Below are 16412 nucleotides of genomic sequence, written 5' to 3'. Positions count from 1 at the left end.
GGGAGTTCCCCAACCTGTAAGTGTGGTGCCGGTTCTTCCTCCCCATGTGCAACACCTTGCACTTATCAGTGTTAAACCCCATCCTATTCTCCTATATATTTAAGTGGAAAGAGAGAAATGTTTAAGCAACACTATCTTTTCCCCCTTCTTTTCCTGTTTTAATAGCTGGCCAAGAACTGTTATTCTTCTTTATCCTCTGAACCACTTCTGCAAGAAAATACTCACCAATATGAGTAAGGAAGCCATAGTTGGGTTAGTATTGTAAAACCCTTCAGTGTCTGGATTCTGCAGTCCACTATTCCCAGTTGCAGTACAGAAGTAGTGCAAAGTGACTGGGTACCAGCTAGTGGTAGCCAGTAAAGAATTGTCTTGTTCAAGAGGAACTTGTTGCTGGTATAAGCTCCTGGTATAGGCTTCTTTTGTCCACAGCCTAGGTTGTGCACATGTGGACAGGGAACTGTAGCATAGATGTTTTACATATTCTCTGAAGCCAGCTCTGTTGCCAGCTCCTGCATCAGCTGTACCTCTGAACTCATGCCCAGGCAAGGATCCCACTCTAAATGATGTGCAATGAAAGTGATATAAATTCCCTCAGGGATAATATTCTAGTGACATAAGTTAGAAAATGTTCCTTAGAGTCTGGTGACACAGAATAAGGAAACTAAAACTGATTATTACCTGATGCTGGCAGCCTACCGCGTGTCCCTGAACTGAGTAGAGTTTGTATGCTGGGAAGAATTAATCCTGGTATCTCAGTATTCATGAACGTCTGCAAACAATTAACCAGAAAACAACCTGAATGTTTCTTATCTACCTGAAAGAAGGCTGTAGTTAACCGTGACCTGACACACCTCCAATTCTCAGAAAAACAAATAGGAGGACATAAATAAACACTTCACAGCAGCTATGATATGCAGTACCATTTCAAAATCTGAACGTTTAGAATGACAGGTTTCTTTTGTCTTCGGAGAAATAAAGGAAAATGTTGAAAAACCTATTAGGGTATATTTATAGTCTAAGCTTAATGTCCAAGGTGTAAGCTATGTATTTTTCTAGGAGGTTCTTCAAGCTAAAGTTTAAATACTTAAAAAAATTCCAAGTAGTACAGATTGAAGATTACTTTTGTACATGGCTCAGAAAAACATAGAATGGAACATACATAAAAACAATTCACCGCATCATGGTATAAAATCTGACATTTCAAAACAGCAGGTTCTTTTTTTCCCCAGGGAGATAAATAAACCTATTGAAAAGTATATTAGGGATATTTTATGATATAGGCTTAAAGTCTAAAAGTAGCTTAGGACACACGCTATGTGCTACCAGTTTAAGGATTACGCAAGTAACTTCTTGTGGGAAGAAAGTTCAGACTTTACCCAACAATATCATAGGAGATCAATACTTCTTTTCTAGCATGCAGTGAGAGTTTTCTTCAATATTCCTCTGTGCTAATCATTTTAGCAGTCATAGAGCTTTTATTTATTTATTTATTGCAAAAGGTATTTCACTAACATAGGCAGACAAGGTTCTTGTAGAGAGGGGTAGATCTGATATCATTTATTATACCAAATTAAATAGTTGGAAAAAAATTTCTTAGCAAGCTTTTGGGTTTAACAATCCTTCATCAGGCTGACGAAGGGTTTTTAAACCCAAAAGCTTGCTAAGAAAAAAAAAGGCCAACTATTTAAATTAGTATCATAAAAGATAAGTCAGATTAAAATATTGATTGGTTATCCTTTACTATGAGTTTTTAATTCAGTATGCAAATATATTCGTGACTGCATGTAGCACAGAAATACTTGAATAAGCTAGCTCAGATACTTGTCAAAATCTAACCATTGCTACAGAGCCCATGGGAAATGTGAATATGTTTATCATTTTTCAACAATGTAAAACAGGAATAACTCTAGGCAGTGGAGTTACATTGGCATAAGCCAAGAGTGCGGAGAGGCTCAACATAGCTATAAGGGCCCGAAGATCATTTATTCAATATTTTTTCAACTGTCCAACTGTATGCTCCAAATGTTTATTAATTCATCTTTATAAAGGACACAAATGATACTATTAACCTGGGAGCCTCTTCACATTACAGGAAATGTATCAAGTCAAGTATCCACTATTAATTAATATTCTTCTTGTACGATCACCATGAGGCCATGCTTACTCTGCTGTCTCTTATGTTCCCTGAACAAATACTGATCACCATTCTATATACTTTATTGTGTGGTTGCAGGGAGATCCAGCTACTTATGTTTTATGTTTTACTTGTACTGGATGGCACATAAAACACATGTTCTTTTAACAGGTTTATTATTATTGCAAGGCTGGAGCTGAGTGGGCTGCAGGATAATTGCAGACGGGATGTTCACTGTGAAAAATCTGATGTTTTAAATGTCAAGCCAATTTTAAAGGGAAACTGGCTCAGAAAATATATATCAGCAATTTAAGAACATTATTTTTAAAGAGGTACTGGTTGGCAAAAGGTATAATGCTCAAATTTCAAACAATTATAGAACACTTCCACATTTTTAAGTTTTAGGAATGTAAGCCATGCTCAAGGCTAAACCATCCCAGCCAAGTGTCTGTCTAACCTGCTCTTGAACATTTCTGAGAACGGAGATTCCACAATATCTCTAGATACCCTTCCAATGCTTGACCACCCTTGTAGTAAATTTCTCTAATCCGAAACCTAATTTTCCCCTGCTTCAGCTTGAGATCATTCATCCTAGTCCTGTCCCCTATAGCCACAAAATAAAACCTATCTCCATCCTTCACGTATTTAGAGACTGTTATTACCTCCCCCTTCCCCCACCATAATCTTCTCTTCTCCAGGCTAAATAATCCTACTTCTTTCAGCCCTTCCTCATAAATCTTGCCATCCAAGCACCTAATTATTTCTGCTGCTCTGGACTGTTTCCAAACTGTCTACATCCTTCTTGAAGTGTGGGGCCCCAAACTAGACACTGTACTCCAGGTGAGGCTGAATAGAGCAGAGGAATCACTTTCCTTGATTTGCAAGTGACACTCCTGTTAATACATGTATTCTCTTGGCCCTTTTTGCAATAAGTGTGCACTGTTGCCTAATATTCAGCTTCTGGTTTCTTGTAGCCACCAGGTCCTTTCCTCCAGTATTTCAGCCTAGCCAGTCACTCCCCAGTCTGTCTTTGTGCTTGCAATTATTTCATACCAAGGCCTTTGCACTTGTACATAAGAACTTAAGAACTGCCATACTTGGTCAGACCAATGGTCCATGAAGCTCAACATCTTGTCTCTGACAGCAGCAGAAATGGAAGCTATAGGAGAGCACGGAATCAGATATATCTAGAGTGATATATTATATGTAACCCTTCCTAGTATTCACCATTATTGATTTAGAGATGCCTTGGGAAACATCTCCAGCTTTTCTGTTCAACGACTATTAATAGAGACTATACATACATATAGTACATACAAATATAGTACATACATTTTTCTAGTCCCTTTTTGAAACAAACTATTCTCATTGCCTCTACCACCTCTTTTGGCAACTAATTCCACAAGTTAACTATGCATTTCATAGCAAAGTGTTTTCTCTTTTAAGTTTTAAACCTGTCTCCTACCAATTTCATTGGGTAATCCCTAGTTCTAGTATTCTGGGATTTGATGAATAACAGTCCCCTATTTACTTCATCCATACCCTTCATGATTTTATATGGTTTTGTCTGTAACAAAATACAGATTGGAAGACTGGAACACGAATTGTACTGGGGATGATTTGGAAGGTGAAACCCAATAGCTCTATGTTCCGAGTGAATTTTTCAATAGCTCCAAGCACACACTGCATTTCATGGCTACAAGCAGCATCACACAGAACATAGCACATCTAATAAAGATCCAATTCTTGAAGTCCGAGTGGAGTCCTTTCATACTCTATGCTACTTCATTCCCAGAGAAGCCCCATTCTGTGTACTGAACAAGGATGGGATTCTGTGTGAAATAATATTATGGTATAATGTAATTAAAATTCTATAATAATTTGAGGGGTGAATTAAGTTTGCATCATTATGGGACATTTTGTAGGTAGACTTGTGCTAGGTACAAACATTCAAAAAGCCCAAGGTGAAATGGATCTAAGTTGCACGATTTCCTGTAAGTGGAGTAGTTTAGACTAGTAGTGAACAGAACACACATTCACCCTTTGGTGAGCTGGGGACAGAGGGGGCATATCTTAGACCAAGTTCCACCATTTTGAAACCAGCCTGTGTGTGCTGAACTTGTGTTCTGCCAGGGTTTCGGACTGGTTCCAGGTCACTTATACCAGCAAAAGTATAATGTCTGGACCTGGCCCTAGTTTCAGATCAGAGAGCAAATAAAATAACAAAGTTAGAAAAAAAGCAAGAACTAATATTTATTTAATGTTTTGAATTTACACTGTGTTTTATATGTGATGTTTGGAAAGTAACTTCTTTCCAGAATGTCCCAAAAGCACATTATAAACTCCAGCTACCTCTGGAGTAAAACACAACCTCAGACCCGCAGCAGCTAGCAGACCCACACAACAGTCTTTAAGAAGAAAAATAAAAAAAAGCCTTCTGCCATTGAAAATACAAGTTCTTTTTATTTTATTTTTAATTGTAGCATAGTTACACAGAATGTATGTGCAGTCTTAGCTGTAAATTTAGGGTAATCATTCTTACCCTGGTGAAAAATATTTTGGGACTTTTACGGAACTATGATTGGTCAGAGTCTTGTTTTATGTCTCATCAGAAAGAAAACAATGACACTATCAGCTGTGCGTCATTACATAAAATAAAATACTACATACAATGTTCTAACAGAAATATGATAGGTGTGTATGATTGACTTTGATTTTACCTCACAATATTTTCTGCTTATCAAGGAAAGCTTTTCTATAGGTTTGTTAAGCTTCATTGATCCATTTTAAGGATACATATGCCTCTTGCAAATGCTTTCACTTTAAAAACAATGTTCCCTTCGGGAACTAATATGTTTCCAAACACTATAAGGCTTGAAACAACTCAAAACTGTGCAAAGCTATTCTGAAAGAAAATTACACATGTAGTAAAAAATTTCATTGATTTCTCTCTTAAGGAAGTATTTTTTTATACCCCATTGAAGATGGAGTTTGAAGTCTTACCACGGGGAAAAAATCCATCTTTCGTATATATTACCAACATGCGCAGTTAAAAACCTTTGAAAACTAGCTAATCTGCACCCTATATGTAATTGAAAATAACCCAAGGATTAATTCACATTTTTCTAAGGATATTATAATATTATATATTATTATAATATTGAGTGACAAACAGAATTTGTTTTTCATGCATTTCTTATGTAGTTTCTGAAGTGTCTATTGTTTTATTCTCCATTATTGTTTCTCCTTAAAGCTTCAAGATTTTCATTGCTTAGTCAATATGGGGGGCAACAAATCTCAGGAGAGAGCACTTTCATCCATCCAAAGGTTCATTCACTCAGTTATGAAAAGTGAATCTGGGATAGTTTTCTTGTCCATTGTTTCTTAGTTTCCCTTCCCAGATCACCCAATCATTGCAATTTGTCAGATGCCCTAATTCATTCATAATTTTCCATAGCTTATTATATTTCACATCCATTTCTTTTTCTTTATCCCCTCTCCCTTTTCTTGTTTATTCTACCATAATTTCCCCCTTCATGAACTTATCTCACCCTTTTTGATTTTAGATTATTTGCAAGTATTGAGATATCAAGGCTTTTAATTGTGAAGGCATTGAATATAGGGAGGACTACTGAGGCACCATAAAGGAGGCACTGGTATCACCTCAGAGGCCCATTTGTCAATGGGACATAGGCGTGTGCACAAAGTATGTGCTTAAGTAATGCACAGAATAAGGAAGCAGATAAAGTTATATTTAAATACTAGGGTGTATGAAGCAGGCCCCATTCGATTTGGATTCGGATTCAGCCTGAATCAGGGACAGTGATTTGATTCGTTGATTCAGATCACTATCCCTGATTTGATTCAGCCTTGGATTTGATTCCAAACCTTCCAAACTGGCCCTGATTCTATTCCAAACCTTGGAAATCTTCAAGAGGAGACTGGACAGACACCTTGCTGGGATCATTTAATCTCAGCAGTATTCCTGCCCAAAGCAGGAGGGTTAGACTTGATGATCTTTCAAGGTCCCTTCCAGACCTTTATTTCTATGGTTTCTAAGACTCGATGCTGATTAAGAGAATCAGCGATTCAGACATAGACACAGTTTTAGAAGTTTTTTTCTACATACCTTGAGGTAGCAAGTGTGGCTCATGATTGCTGAAATGCTGGGTGCATGGAGTGTCTCATGGGAGTATGGGGGGGCCCTCCACATGCTTGGCAGTGAACCAGGAAGTGGACTGGAAGTACTTTTGGTCCACTTATGGGTCTGCCAGGGAGCGTGCTGGGGAGACCCCCTGCAACCTCCTGGCTCAGCAATCAACCACAGGGAGACCCTCGGTGCCCCCCCCCAGACCCAGGAAGCAGCAGTCGCTGAGCCAGGACATGTGGGGGCAGGGGGAAGAGGGGCCCTGCACACTTCCCAGTGGTCCTGGAAGTGCACTGGAAGTGCTTCTGGTCCATCTCTGGGTCTGTTGCCGAGTGTGCTGGAGAGCCCCCCATGCTTCTGTGGGACACTCCATGTACCCCAGCATCGCAGCACTCATAAGCTCCTGATACATAGAGGTACATAGAAAAAACATTTAAAGCTGTCTCTATGTCTGAATCGCCAAATCTTTCCAAATCTCTCCAAATCAATTTGGAGGGCTCAGATTCAATTTAGAGAAATTAAAGGGTTCCCTGATTTGATTCAGATTCAGGGATTTGGCTACTGAATCAGGCCGAATCTCCACTGAATCAAATCAAGGACTGAAGCTTTGCACAGCCCTATTAAATACTATTAAATATGTAAGGAGTGAAGATCAGGAGCTGGGAAAAAAACTTTACTAGGGCATCCCAGGCCAGGACAAGGAGCAATGACCATAAATTGTTAGAGAGTGGCTTTGGGTTGGATGTAAGGAAGATCTTCTTTATGGTAAGTGTGATGAGAATCTGGAATAGACTTCCCAAGGAGGTGATGAAGTTTCAAACTTTGGAAATCTTGAAGAGGAGACTGGACAGACACCTTGCTGGGATCATTTAATCTCAGCAGTATTCCTGCCCAGAGCAGGAGGGTTGGACTCAATAATCTTTTGAGGATCCTTCCAGCCTTTTATTTCTATGGTTTCTATGATTCTATGAAGACAGAGTCTACAGAAAACTTGTTGTCATCAACATGGCCATGTCATAGTTTTATTGAAGTTGTAAAGTAATTCTGCTTCTGAATCTACAGAGAAAACTAAAATGTTCTAGAAACACATCAAGCATTAAAAAACAAGAATGAAAATGCATCCTTCTGATGTTCATTGCTTATTAATATTTATCGATTTATCTAGTTCAGAAATATCATTCTAATAAATCAATTCATTATATGTATTTATGTTTGAATATGTACTTTTGTTTGTGAAAAAAGATACAACCTACAGATTTCATTTCTGGTAACTGCTATGAATTGTCTTTGTATTTGTTCTCTGATGAATTTTTGTTACTTTACTGCCGTGTTTTGGGGCTTAGCTTGCTATATTAGCTAAAAAGCAGCTGTTAAATGTATTCCATTTATGTTTTGCTCCTGAAAGAGCTATTTCTTTGTGTACTAATGTAGAGTTCATGTTATAATGGGCAAAATGTCAATAATCTTCAACAAGAATAGAAAGAATGCATGCCTCTGAATCCCTAGACTTGATAATGAAAACTTATAAAGGTCCAGTTTCAAATAGTGATTGTGCAAATGCTGGTATCTTTCAAATCTGAGTATATTGCAACTAAAAATAAAGTAAGTTTTTTAAAATTATTTTTCTACTTGCTCTTCTTTTTGCCTGTTGTCTCTCAAATTCATTTCTGCACAAGGTTCCAGCTTCAACTGCAAGGAAAGAGGTCGGAGAAGTGGGTTTAAGTCCTCTCACACTAAGGTAGTTGAAGAACCCACATACCCTATTTCACTCCATTCAGTAGATTCAATTCATTGATTCTATTCTATCCACTAGTTTCACCAGATGTTTAGGTTTATGTAAACCAATAAATTTATACAGCTCTTTAGATATTTACAAAACATTTCAAAAATCAAAATAATCTTCTGCTAACTATGATATGTTCATTATGCTTCCTTCTTTCCTCGCTATCTTCTTTTGTAATACATATTCTCTACCCTCAAGCTATCTAAAAAAAATAATAACTATGACAATGTTGGATATTTTGCGATAAAGCATCAGATGTTGTTGTCCAGATTTCTAAAAAAGATAGCAGTTTATTGTCAAAGGCTTTATCAGAATGGACTGTCAATGCTGCAACATGAGCAATATGTTTTGGATATGTATTAACACAAAGTACTGACAGCTTTGAGGACAATAATCTTTATAAACTCCAATTAGAGAATTTTCTGCCATATAATTGTAAATCTTGATGAAGGTTTGCGGAACTTATTGTCTATTTTTAGCTGCAGCATGACAAAAATGCTTTTCTATTATATGTCAACAAGCATGGAGTTCCATAAAAATAAACTGAATGTCTCAAAGTTAGAAAACTGTTGAAAAACAATATACCCATACATTGCATTTGTCCCAGATGGCTACAAAAGATTAGGAGACTCTAAAAGCATCACTTTCTTCCCCTCTCCATAATTATCAAGGAGATATTTATGTAATGAAGATATGTTTCAACCATCTTTGCTTTGTTCTTTTTCTGTTTCAAGTTTTGACTCTGTTTTCTTTATAATACAACATGGCAAATTTGTTCAGACCTAAAATCCTGCTAGTAGAAATGTAATCAAATACCTCTCAGGGATAATATAAACTGAAGCACATTTGGCATAAATATACTTGGTGTTGACACCCAAATGAGTGGTGTGTTGGAAGGAAATTAAGCATCAGCTTGCAAAGCAAAATGATACAATTATGGAGTGGGGAGGTGATCATCTAGTTACTATTGGTTCTGTTGAGACCACACAATGAATACTGATGATGGTACAGTTCTGAGCATACCAGCACAAGAAAGTTACTGCCAAACTGAATACCCTCTCTGCATTCATGACTAGAAAGATAATTAAGTGCTTTTGAAAATTGTCTATAATACGTTGTCCACCCATTCATTTCCTTTGGGGGTGCTAATATACATTATTACTGTATTTCTCCCTGATTAACTTATTTTCCCACACACAACATCCCCCAAATATAGTACACATCCTTTTTTTTTTTTTTTGGAAAGCCGAAATGAAGAGGAAAAGAATTCATCCAGTCCCTATTTCAGATTCCACACTAGGTAAATTTTTAATACACTACAAAACTAGGGATGCACTAATAGAGATTTTTGGGGCTGATACCAATAGCCAATCTTTAAGGAGGCGTATCAGCTGATACCGATCTGATTTCTGATACAGCTGCATGAAGTTCGTAAGTCTGTTGTGGTGAAAGGGGAGGGGAGGAAGGGGCATGGAGGGTGCAGACGAACACCCCCCTGCAGTGAGGGTGGGGCAGGCGTGCGATGGAACATGGGGCACTTGTCTGGGGAGCTTGTCTGCGGAGCATGGAGAGGGTGGCGGCGGCTCCCACTGCTGCACAACGCTGGTCCACAAGTGGCTCATTTGCTCATCTGGTGCCTCCTGCTGCTGCTCCTACTGCTCATCCGGGAGGATAAAGTAGGGTGTGTACTCTCGGATCTGCACTGGGTGGGGTGGGCTGAGCAGGCTTCAGCTGCAGGTTGGGGTGGAAACTGTGCTGTTCTGCACTCAGAGCAGGTTCCTGTGGTGCTGGGAGCATGGACCCCAGCCCCAGCGCACAGCTGCAGCCTGTCTGGCCCACCTGGTACAGATCCAGGGGTCACCCCTCTTTCCCCCATGCCATCTCAGATGAGCAGCAGAAGCAGTGGCTGGAGCCACTGGATGAGCAGACAAGTCACCAGATAAACTTTTCCCACACCAGTGGGAGCTGCTGCCCCCTTCCCCATGCACCCCAGATGAACCGTGGCTCCATCCCTCATTCACTTCACCCCAGCTGGACAGCACTTACCCCAGGCCCACTCTTTCCTCACCACGGGGGGCATTGATCTGTCCCACAACAGCCCTTCCCTTCCCCCTCCCTTTCCACCACAACAGACTCATCAGCTGCACTCAGCTCTGCACATTGCTGGACTCTGCTCTTCACTGCCTACATTTATCGGCCAAATTATCAGCCACATCAGACCAATTTCTGATACAGTCATTTTTCTTTATCTCAGTGCCAAACCAATATTGAACCAATATATCGGTGCACCTCTATACAAGATCACTAGTTGGTCTTTCATATTTCTCACTCTTCATGGGAAAAACAACTAAAATATTAAATATATTAAAAACCCATATGCATCACTCTAACCTGTTTCACATAGACTGTAACATGCTTACAAGTGCATTAACAAGGCAATGACATATTTATGGTACATTGTGTAAAAAATGTTTTTTAGTCAATATTCAAGGTGGGTGGGGTGTACGTGTATAAGTATGTATGTATTTATGTAATTGCAGTTCCTGGAATAGTTAATTTGTTCACTGCTCAGAACAAAAATATGACATTTATATTTACACAACAATCCTTTATCTTGTGGTTTGGTCAGGTTGTGTCTATATCCAAATCACCCAATCTTTGGAATCTCTCCAGATCTATTCAAAGCATTCTGATTCAGAGAGATTAAAGGGTCTCTTGATTTGATTCGGATTCAGAGATTCAGCCACCAACTCGGGCCAAATCTCCACTGAATCAAATGAGGGACTGAAACTTTGCACAGCCCTAGTGTACAGTAAGTATTTACGTTTTCAAATCTAGATTCTGTATTTACATGCTTAACCTAGACATTGGAACGGTACCATACAAAGCAATAGATCTGCTTCTATGAGTAAACTTAAGCAGGTGAGAAAGTGTTTACAAGATTAGCATCTTAGATAGCTTTTTGGCAGATCCTATTTGAATTACAATGAATATATTCGCATCTGCAGTAATAGATAAAATCATATTAGGTTTCTATTATGTGGGAGGTGATATCAGCAATAAACTTTGTCAGAACCAAATGGGATCCTGCTTCTAAAATGAATGACCAGGCAAAAATCAGCGAAAGCAAATAAGCCACTACATTTATTTTCATAGCAAGAGAAATTAACTCAAAACTCTGTTCTATTCCAATAAACTTTATTTGTTTTGCACCAAATAATTGATGTAGGTATTGTCATTTTGTCAGAAAGATACAGATGCAGTAGAATGACATTTCTTTACTTTACCATTAATAAGTAGCAATACATTGACAAACTTATTGAATAACTACTGTAAGTGTTGTAGCCAATCAGACAACAACTGGTCCAAAAAGTGCAGTTTATTGTTATACAAGGATACCAGGGTTTTTTTATATAAAATATTATACTTTTGCAAGTCATTTGATTTCTGGTTAATTCAAGTGTGTGTTTTGGTGAAAAATGGGATTTCATGTTTGTCTAGCTTGTTTCATCAAGAAACAACTCAGCTCTTTAGCAGCTTTTGTTCCTGACACCATTTAAGTTTAATGTTGTGTTTATCTGTTTCAAAGGATCCTGATAAGCTGAATTTATTTTAAATATCAGATGTTTAGAAGCAACTTAATTTGCTTTTTAAATCAATCATCTTGGTTTCTGTTACAGTTAAACGTCAAGGGCCTATTAAACCTTGGCCCAAAATGTTGGCAGATTTCTGAGAGGCATATTGCTACACTACTAATTAATATAGTACAACTGAGAAGCTCTGGTAGCTGTTGTTAGGAACAGAGGGCATCGTCCCATGGTCTCCCTGGGAAGGAATGCAATTATGTCTGGCCCCTGTGCAGGAAAAACAGGAGGTAGAGCCTTATTTTCCGTACATCTCAAATCTGATTGTGAACCTGATTCCGAACCAGAATCTGATTAGTTAGAAATTCATAACTAGTTATTTTACACTCAATTTTTACACTATCAGCCTATGAGAAGCTTGACAATTATAAATTGAATACAAGCACTTTCCTGCAGTTCCAAAACTGGGCAACCTAAGATGCATTGCTAAATTCCCTCTGTGGAGCAGATTATGGTTTTGGATAACATTTTGTTGCGGTATGCATACTTTCTAATTGTAACTCTAACTCTAACTTTCTAACTCTCCTCCATAAGATGTGGTGTGCAAGGTAGAAAGCCAGATGTACAGTAAATCTTTAAAGCTGGTATTGATCCCTAGATTGGGACCCTATGTAGGCCACAAACAACAAAATGATAGATTTTTTTAGGTACCTAAAAGGTTCACCATTGTGCTAGTGCCTTGAGCATTGGAGTTCTTTAGAAATCTTAATTGCCAGGTATTACAGGTCACTTTAAATCCAGTATTGAGGAAAGACTAGAGGTCTTTGTTCAGAGATTTGGACAAAGATTATCACTTACACCTTTCTTCAGTTTATTCAAAAAGCAAGAAAAACGTTCCTATCAGCAGCGGTATAGAGTAGATTCTCTGAGGTACAAGAAAAAAAATTAGTGCAGCTGCAGTGAAATAAAATATTACAGGGAGTTTGGCACAGACAAAACAATTATCCAGATGTTTTAAATATGAAATTACATATGGCATAAGAAATGAAAAAAGAAATTATTTTAGTCATGCCCTAAAGTTATAGGGTATCTGTATCTTTACCTGTTTACCCAAATTGCAGACCTCTCTTTTAAAAACAATATGCTGAAAAGGACAACTTCTTTCCCTGGAACTGTCAGCAGGAATAGTGTTTTGTAGGCAATGTGAGTGGCTGAACAGAGAGATCACATCTTCAGCAGAATGATAATCAGCTTCATCTGTGCTCTTTATGTGACACTAGGTAGGAGACTGAGAAAGTAGAGTGCAGCCTGGGTGTGATGAAAGGCCAGGTAAGTGGATCCAGTTCTGACATTCTCCATAGCCAGTTTATTGATTTTGATTTGCCTTAATACTTTCTTATTCTACAGTCGCACAACAGTAATTGAGCAGTCATCAGTGCAAATTAGCTCCTTTTCCCTTCTCTCCCAGCAGTTACTGGTCATCTATTAAGGCCAGTCCCAGGTCTTTCCAATTGTTCCTAAATGCTCAATTTCCTCCCATTTATTAAAATATACAGTTTAATCTTTTACAAAGAATCTATTTGTATATTTTTCCCCTCACTTGCTATTTATTGTATGTGCTTTAGGTTATGTTAGGCATATATTTAGTAATATTTTATGAATATGTACATGATGAATCCACATTGGAGGAATGCACAAAACTTATTGTGCTAAGTTTAATGATTAGTACAGAATACAAAATTAAAACATTACAAATTGAACATACTGGTAATACCTGCCATTATCTAAAACGCTTGCTCATTCTTATTCCCATCTGGTGCACCTGTCTCCAAAGAAGCAGGATTGGCATATTCACTTCCCCACCTTTTGGTAATGGCAATGAAGTTTTATTTCTCTTAGCTATAGAGAATACTGAGCTAGTAGTTCTGGCTGTAGTTACTGTATTATAATTGACATATATGATGAGAGGTAAACAGATCCTAACGAGCCTTTTTCATCAACAATTTGTCAAAGTGTTATCAAGTTACTTTAGTATAGTATAGTAACATTTTAGAGCGGGGTAAAGAGAATTCATCAAAAATTTGCATTAGATAATAGTGGTAGTTAAGCATTATGAGACCGTTTTCGTTCCGATATATATGACAAGAATCCCATCTGGTCATGCACTGCAATGATGGCAGCTGTCCTGACACATACACATAGGGTCAAGGTTCCAAGGGAAAGAGCCCTGAGGGATCAATTTCAACTGTATAATGTGACTATGTAGGACAAGAAAAGATCTGTATCTTAAAGATTTGTATAATTAGGGTTGACTGAGCCAGCATGGGGAAAAGACCTCTAACAACATATGTAAGGAAATCAAGACATTGATTAAAGTGAGGAGGAATAATGCATATATACATCCCTAGTAGGGATCACTGTATATACTGTAGTTATCACTGTTGTCACAATCTTCTTTAAGGCAATAACATGAACATACAAAATTCTTGATCTAGAATTGTTATGGAATATAAAATATCTCCCTTTCTTATGATTAATCATTTCACAGCACTGAATTTTCTTAGGTGACTTTGAACATTAGCTGCATTTGACCCAGTGATATACTAGTTCTTGCTATTATATATCCAGTACACAAATAAATAGAAGTTACAAGTATGGCAGGATAAGATACCAAATGTCTTGGGAGACTGGCAATGAGATACAAAACTAATTTTCCTACAATAGACTAAATAGATATTATTACCATGTGATGAATCTTCATTAGCTATTGAAAATTGAGTTATAAGCATTTCTCCAACTGCTAGTGGACAATATCTATATCACATGGTACTGTTAGGGGCTAATTTTATGTGGCACTATTGTCACCAATTTTATCTTAAATAGTAAGGAATCAGTGAGACTATCACTTCACTCTAGATGATAGAAATACATTTTATGAGTCTGTTCAAGACTCTATGTCCATATTGTGAAATGCTTTACAGTTAAGGGGATAGCTTTGTTTCCAGAATTTTTTATCTGTCAGTTTTCCCATGTACTACATTTGCTTTAAAAAATGCTAGATTTAAAGCCATCCTGGAAACCCAACTTTGTTCTGAATTAAGGCTTTTCTGCCCATTGTAAATCTATTAAAACATAAATGGTTCTTTCTTTAGTTATACTAGTTCATATTAGTTAAAAACCCTGCAGATTAGGGTTTTTAAATCTCTATTAACAATTACTTTTTGAGACCTATCTGATACCAGGTTTTTAATCCATATATATATTATATTTATTATATTTTTGATCCATAATTCTAATATTGTAAAAGCCTTTGTCTATCCATAATGCTTTATTTTCTCTCGGATTGATTGCCCTGTTCCATGAAGGCATAGCATGGAGTGGAGGCACGGCATGCCTCACCCCACCTCCCCCTGCTCCTAGGAAGTGGCAGCAGGTGGACAGGGCCTGTACCCCAAGTGGTGGCAGGGGGGCAGGGGATGTGGCCCCGGGCCCTGGGCCATGGACCTGATACAACAAGGGGTAGGGATAGGAGGAGTGGGCCCAGGTCCAACACAGCAGAGGGGGAAGGGGAGGAACAGGCCCAGGACCAAACTGGCTGGGGGGGGGAGAAGGAGAAGGGGAAGGGGAAGGAGAAGCAGACCTGGGCCTGATGTGGGGGGGAGTAGGCCCAGGCCCGACACACCGGGGGGAGGGGAGGGGAGGGAAGGGCCCAGGCCTGATGTGGAGGGAGGGGATTAGAGGGAATGGACCTGCTGGAGGGGATTGTCAGGGCTCTGTCCCTGCCTGCCCGCCCCCATTATTCTTGAAGGGCAATTTCATAGACTTCATAGACATTTGAGTTGGAAGGAACCTTGTGTCACGGAGGCACTGGGGTGCTCCATGCCTGAGAGAGGACAGAAGGTGAGCTGTCAGTCACCAGGGCAGCTCAGGTGCGGTTTGACAGAGCTGCCAATCAGCAGGGCAGCGCAACTGTGGGTTGCTAGGGCAACCAGCCGGTCAGGTGACCAGAAGGGGGAAGGGCCAGGCCCTTTATAACAACTCAGGCCTGGGCCCAGGGGCAGTTCCCTTTTGACTGCTGCAGGAGCAGGAGCTCTGCGGCAGAGCTAAGCAGCCTGGGTTGGTGGTTGCAACTTTACCATGTGGACCGGCTGCAATGATGCCGGGAACGAGAACACCCTAAAGGGAGGTAGGGTTGAGAGCCCTGGTGAGGGCTTGGTGTTATGAGCAGGAGGCTCTGTTGTTTATGTTGTAGCCAGGTGGCTTGAGTTTTGGTTTACAGTTTACACCAGAGGACCAGGTGAGGCTGTAGGGGAGTGAGGAGGCCTCAGCGGGGCTCCCCAACAGCTTGGGGGTTCCTGGTGCCCGGTAGGGCACTATTGTCTGTGCCAGAGAGGCACAGTATTGCGCCAGGGAGGCGCGGTGTGCAGGGTTGCAGACCCCAGCCCATAAGGGCAGTGTTTTGCCCAGTGGGGCAACCGACCCAGAGAAGGGTCAAGGGGACAGGCACGGCGGCGGTAGCCTGTGCCCCTAGCGTGTGGAGCGTGGTAGTGGCCCCAGAGAGGGCAAGGCCCCAGAGCGGGGCGGAGAGAGAGCATGAGGAGCACGATACTGGCCCCAGAGAGGGCAAGGCCCCAAAGCGGGGTGGAGAGAGAGCGTGAGGAGCACGATACCGGCCCCGGAGAGGGCAAGGCCCCAGAGCGGGGTGGAGAGAGAGCGCGAGGAGCGCGATACCAGCCCCAGAGAGGGCAAGGCCCCAGAGCGGGG

This window comes from Crocodylus porosus, unplaced genomic scaffold, assembly GCF_001723895.1.
Source record: "Crocodylus porosus isolate Cpor-Errol unplaced genomic scaffold, CroPor_comp1, whole genome shotgun sequence".
NCBI classification, from domain to species: Eukaryota; Metazoa; Chordata; order Crocodylia; family Crocodylidae; genus Crocodylus; species Crocodylus porosus.
Note: the sequence above shows the minus strand (reverse complement) of the source record.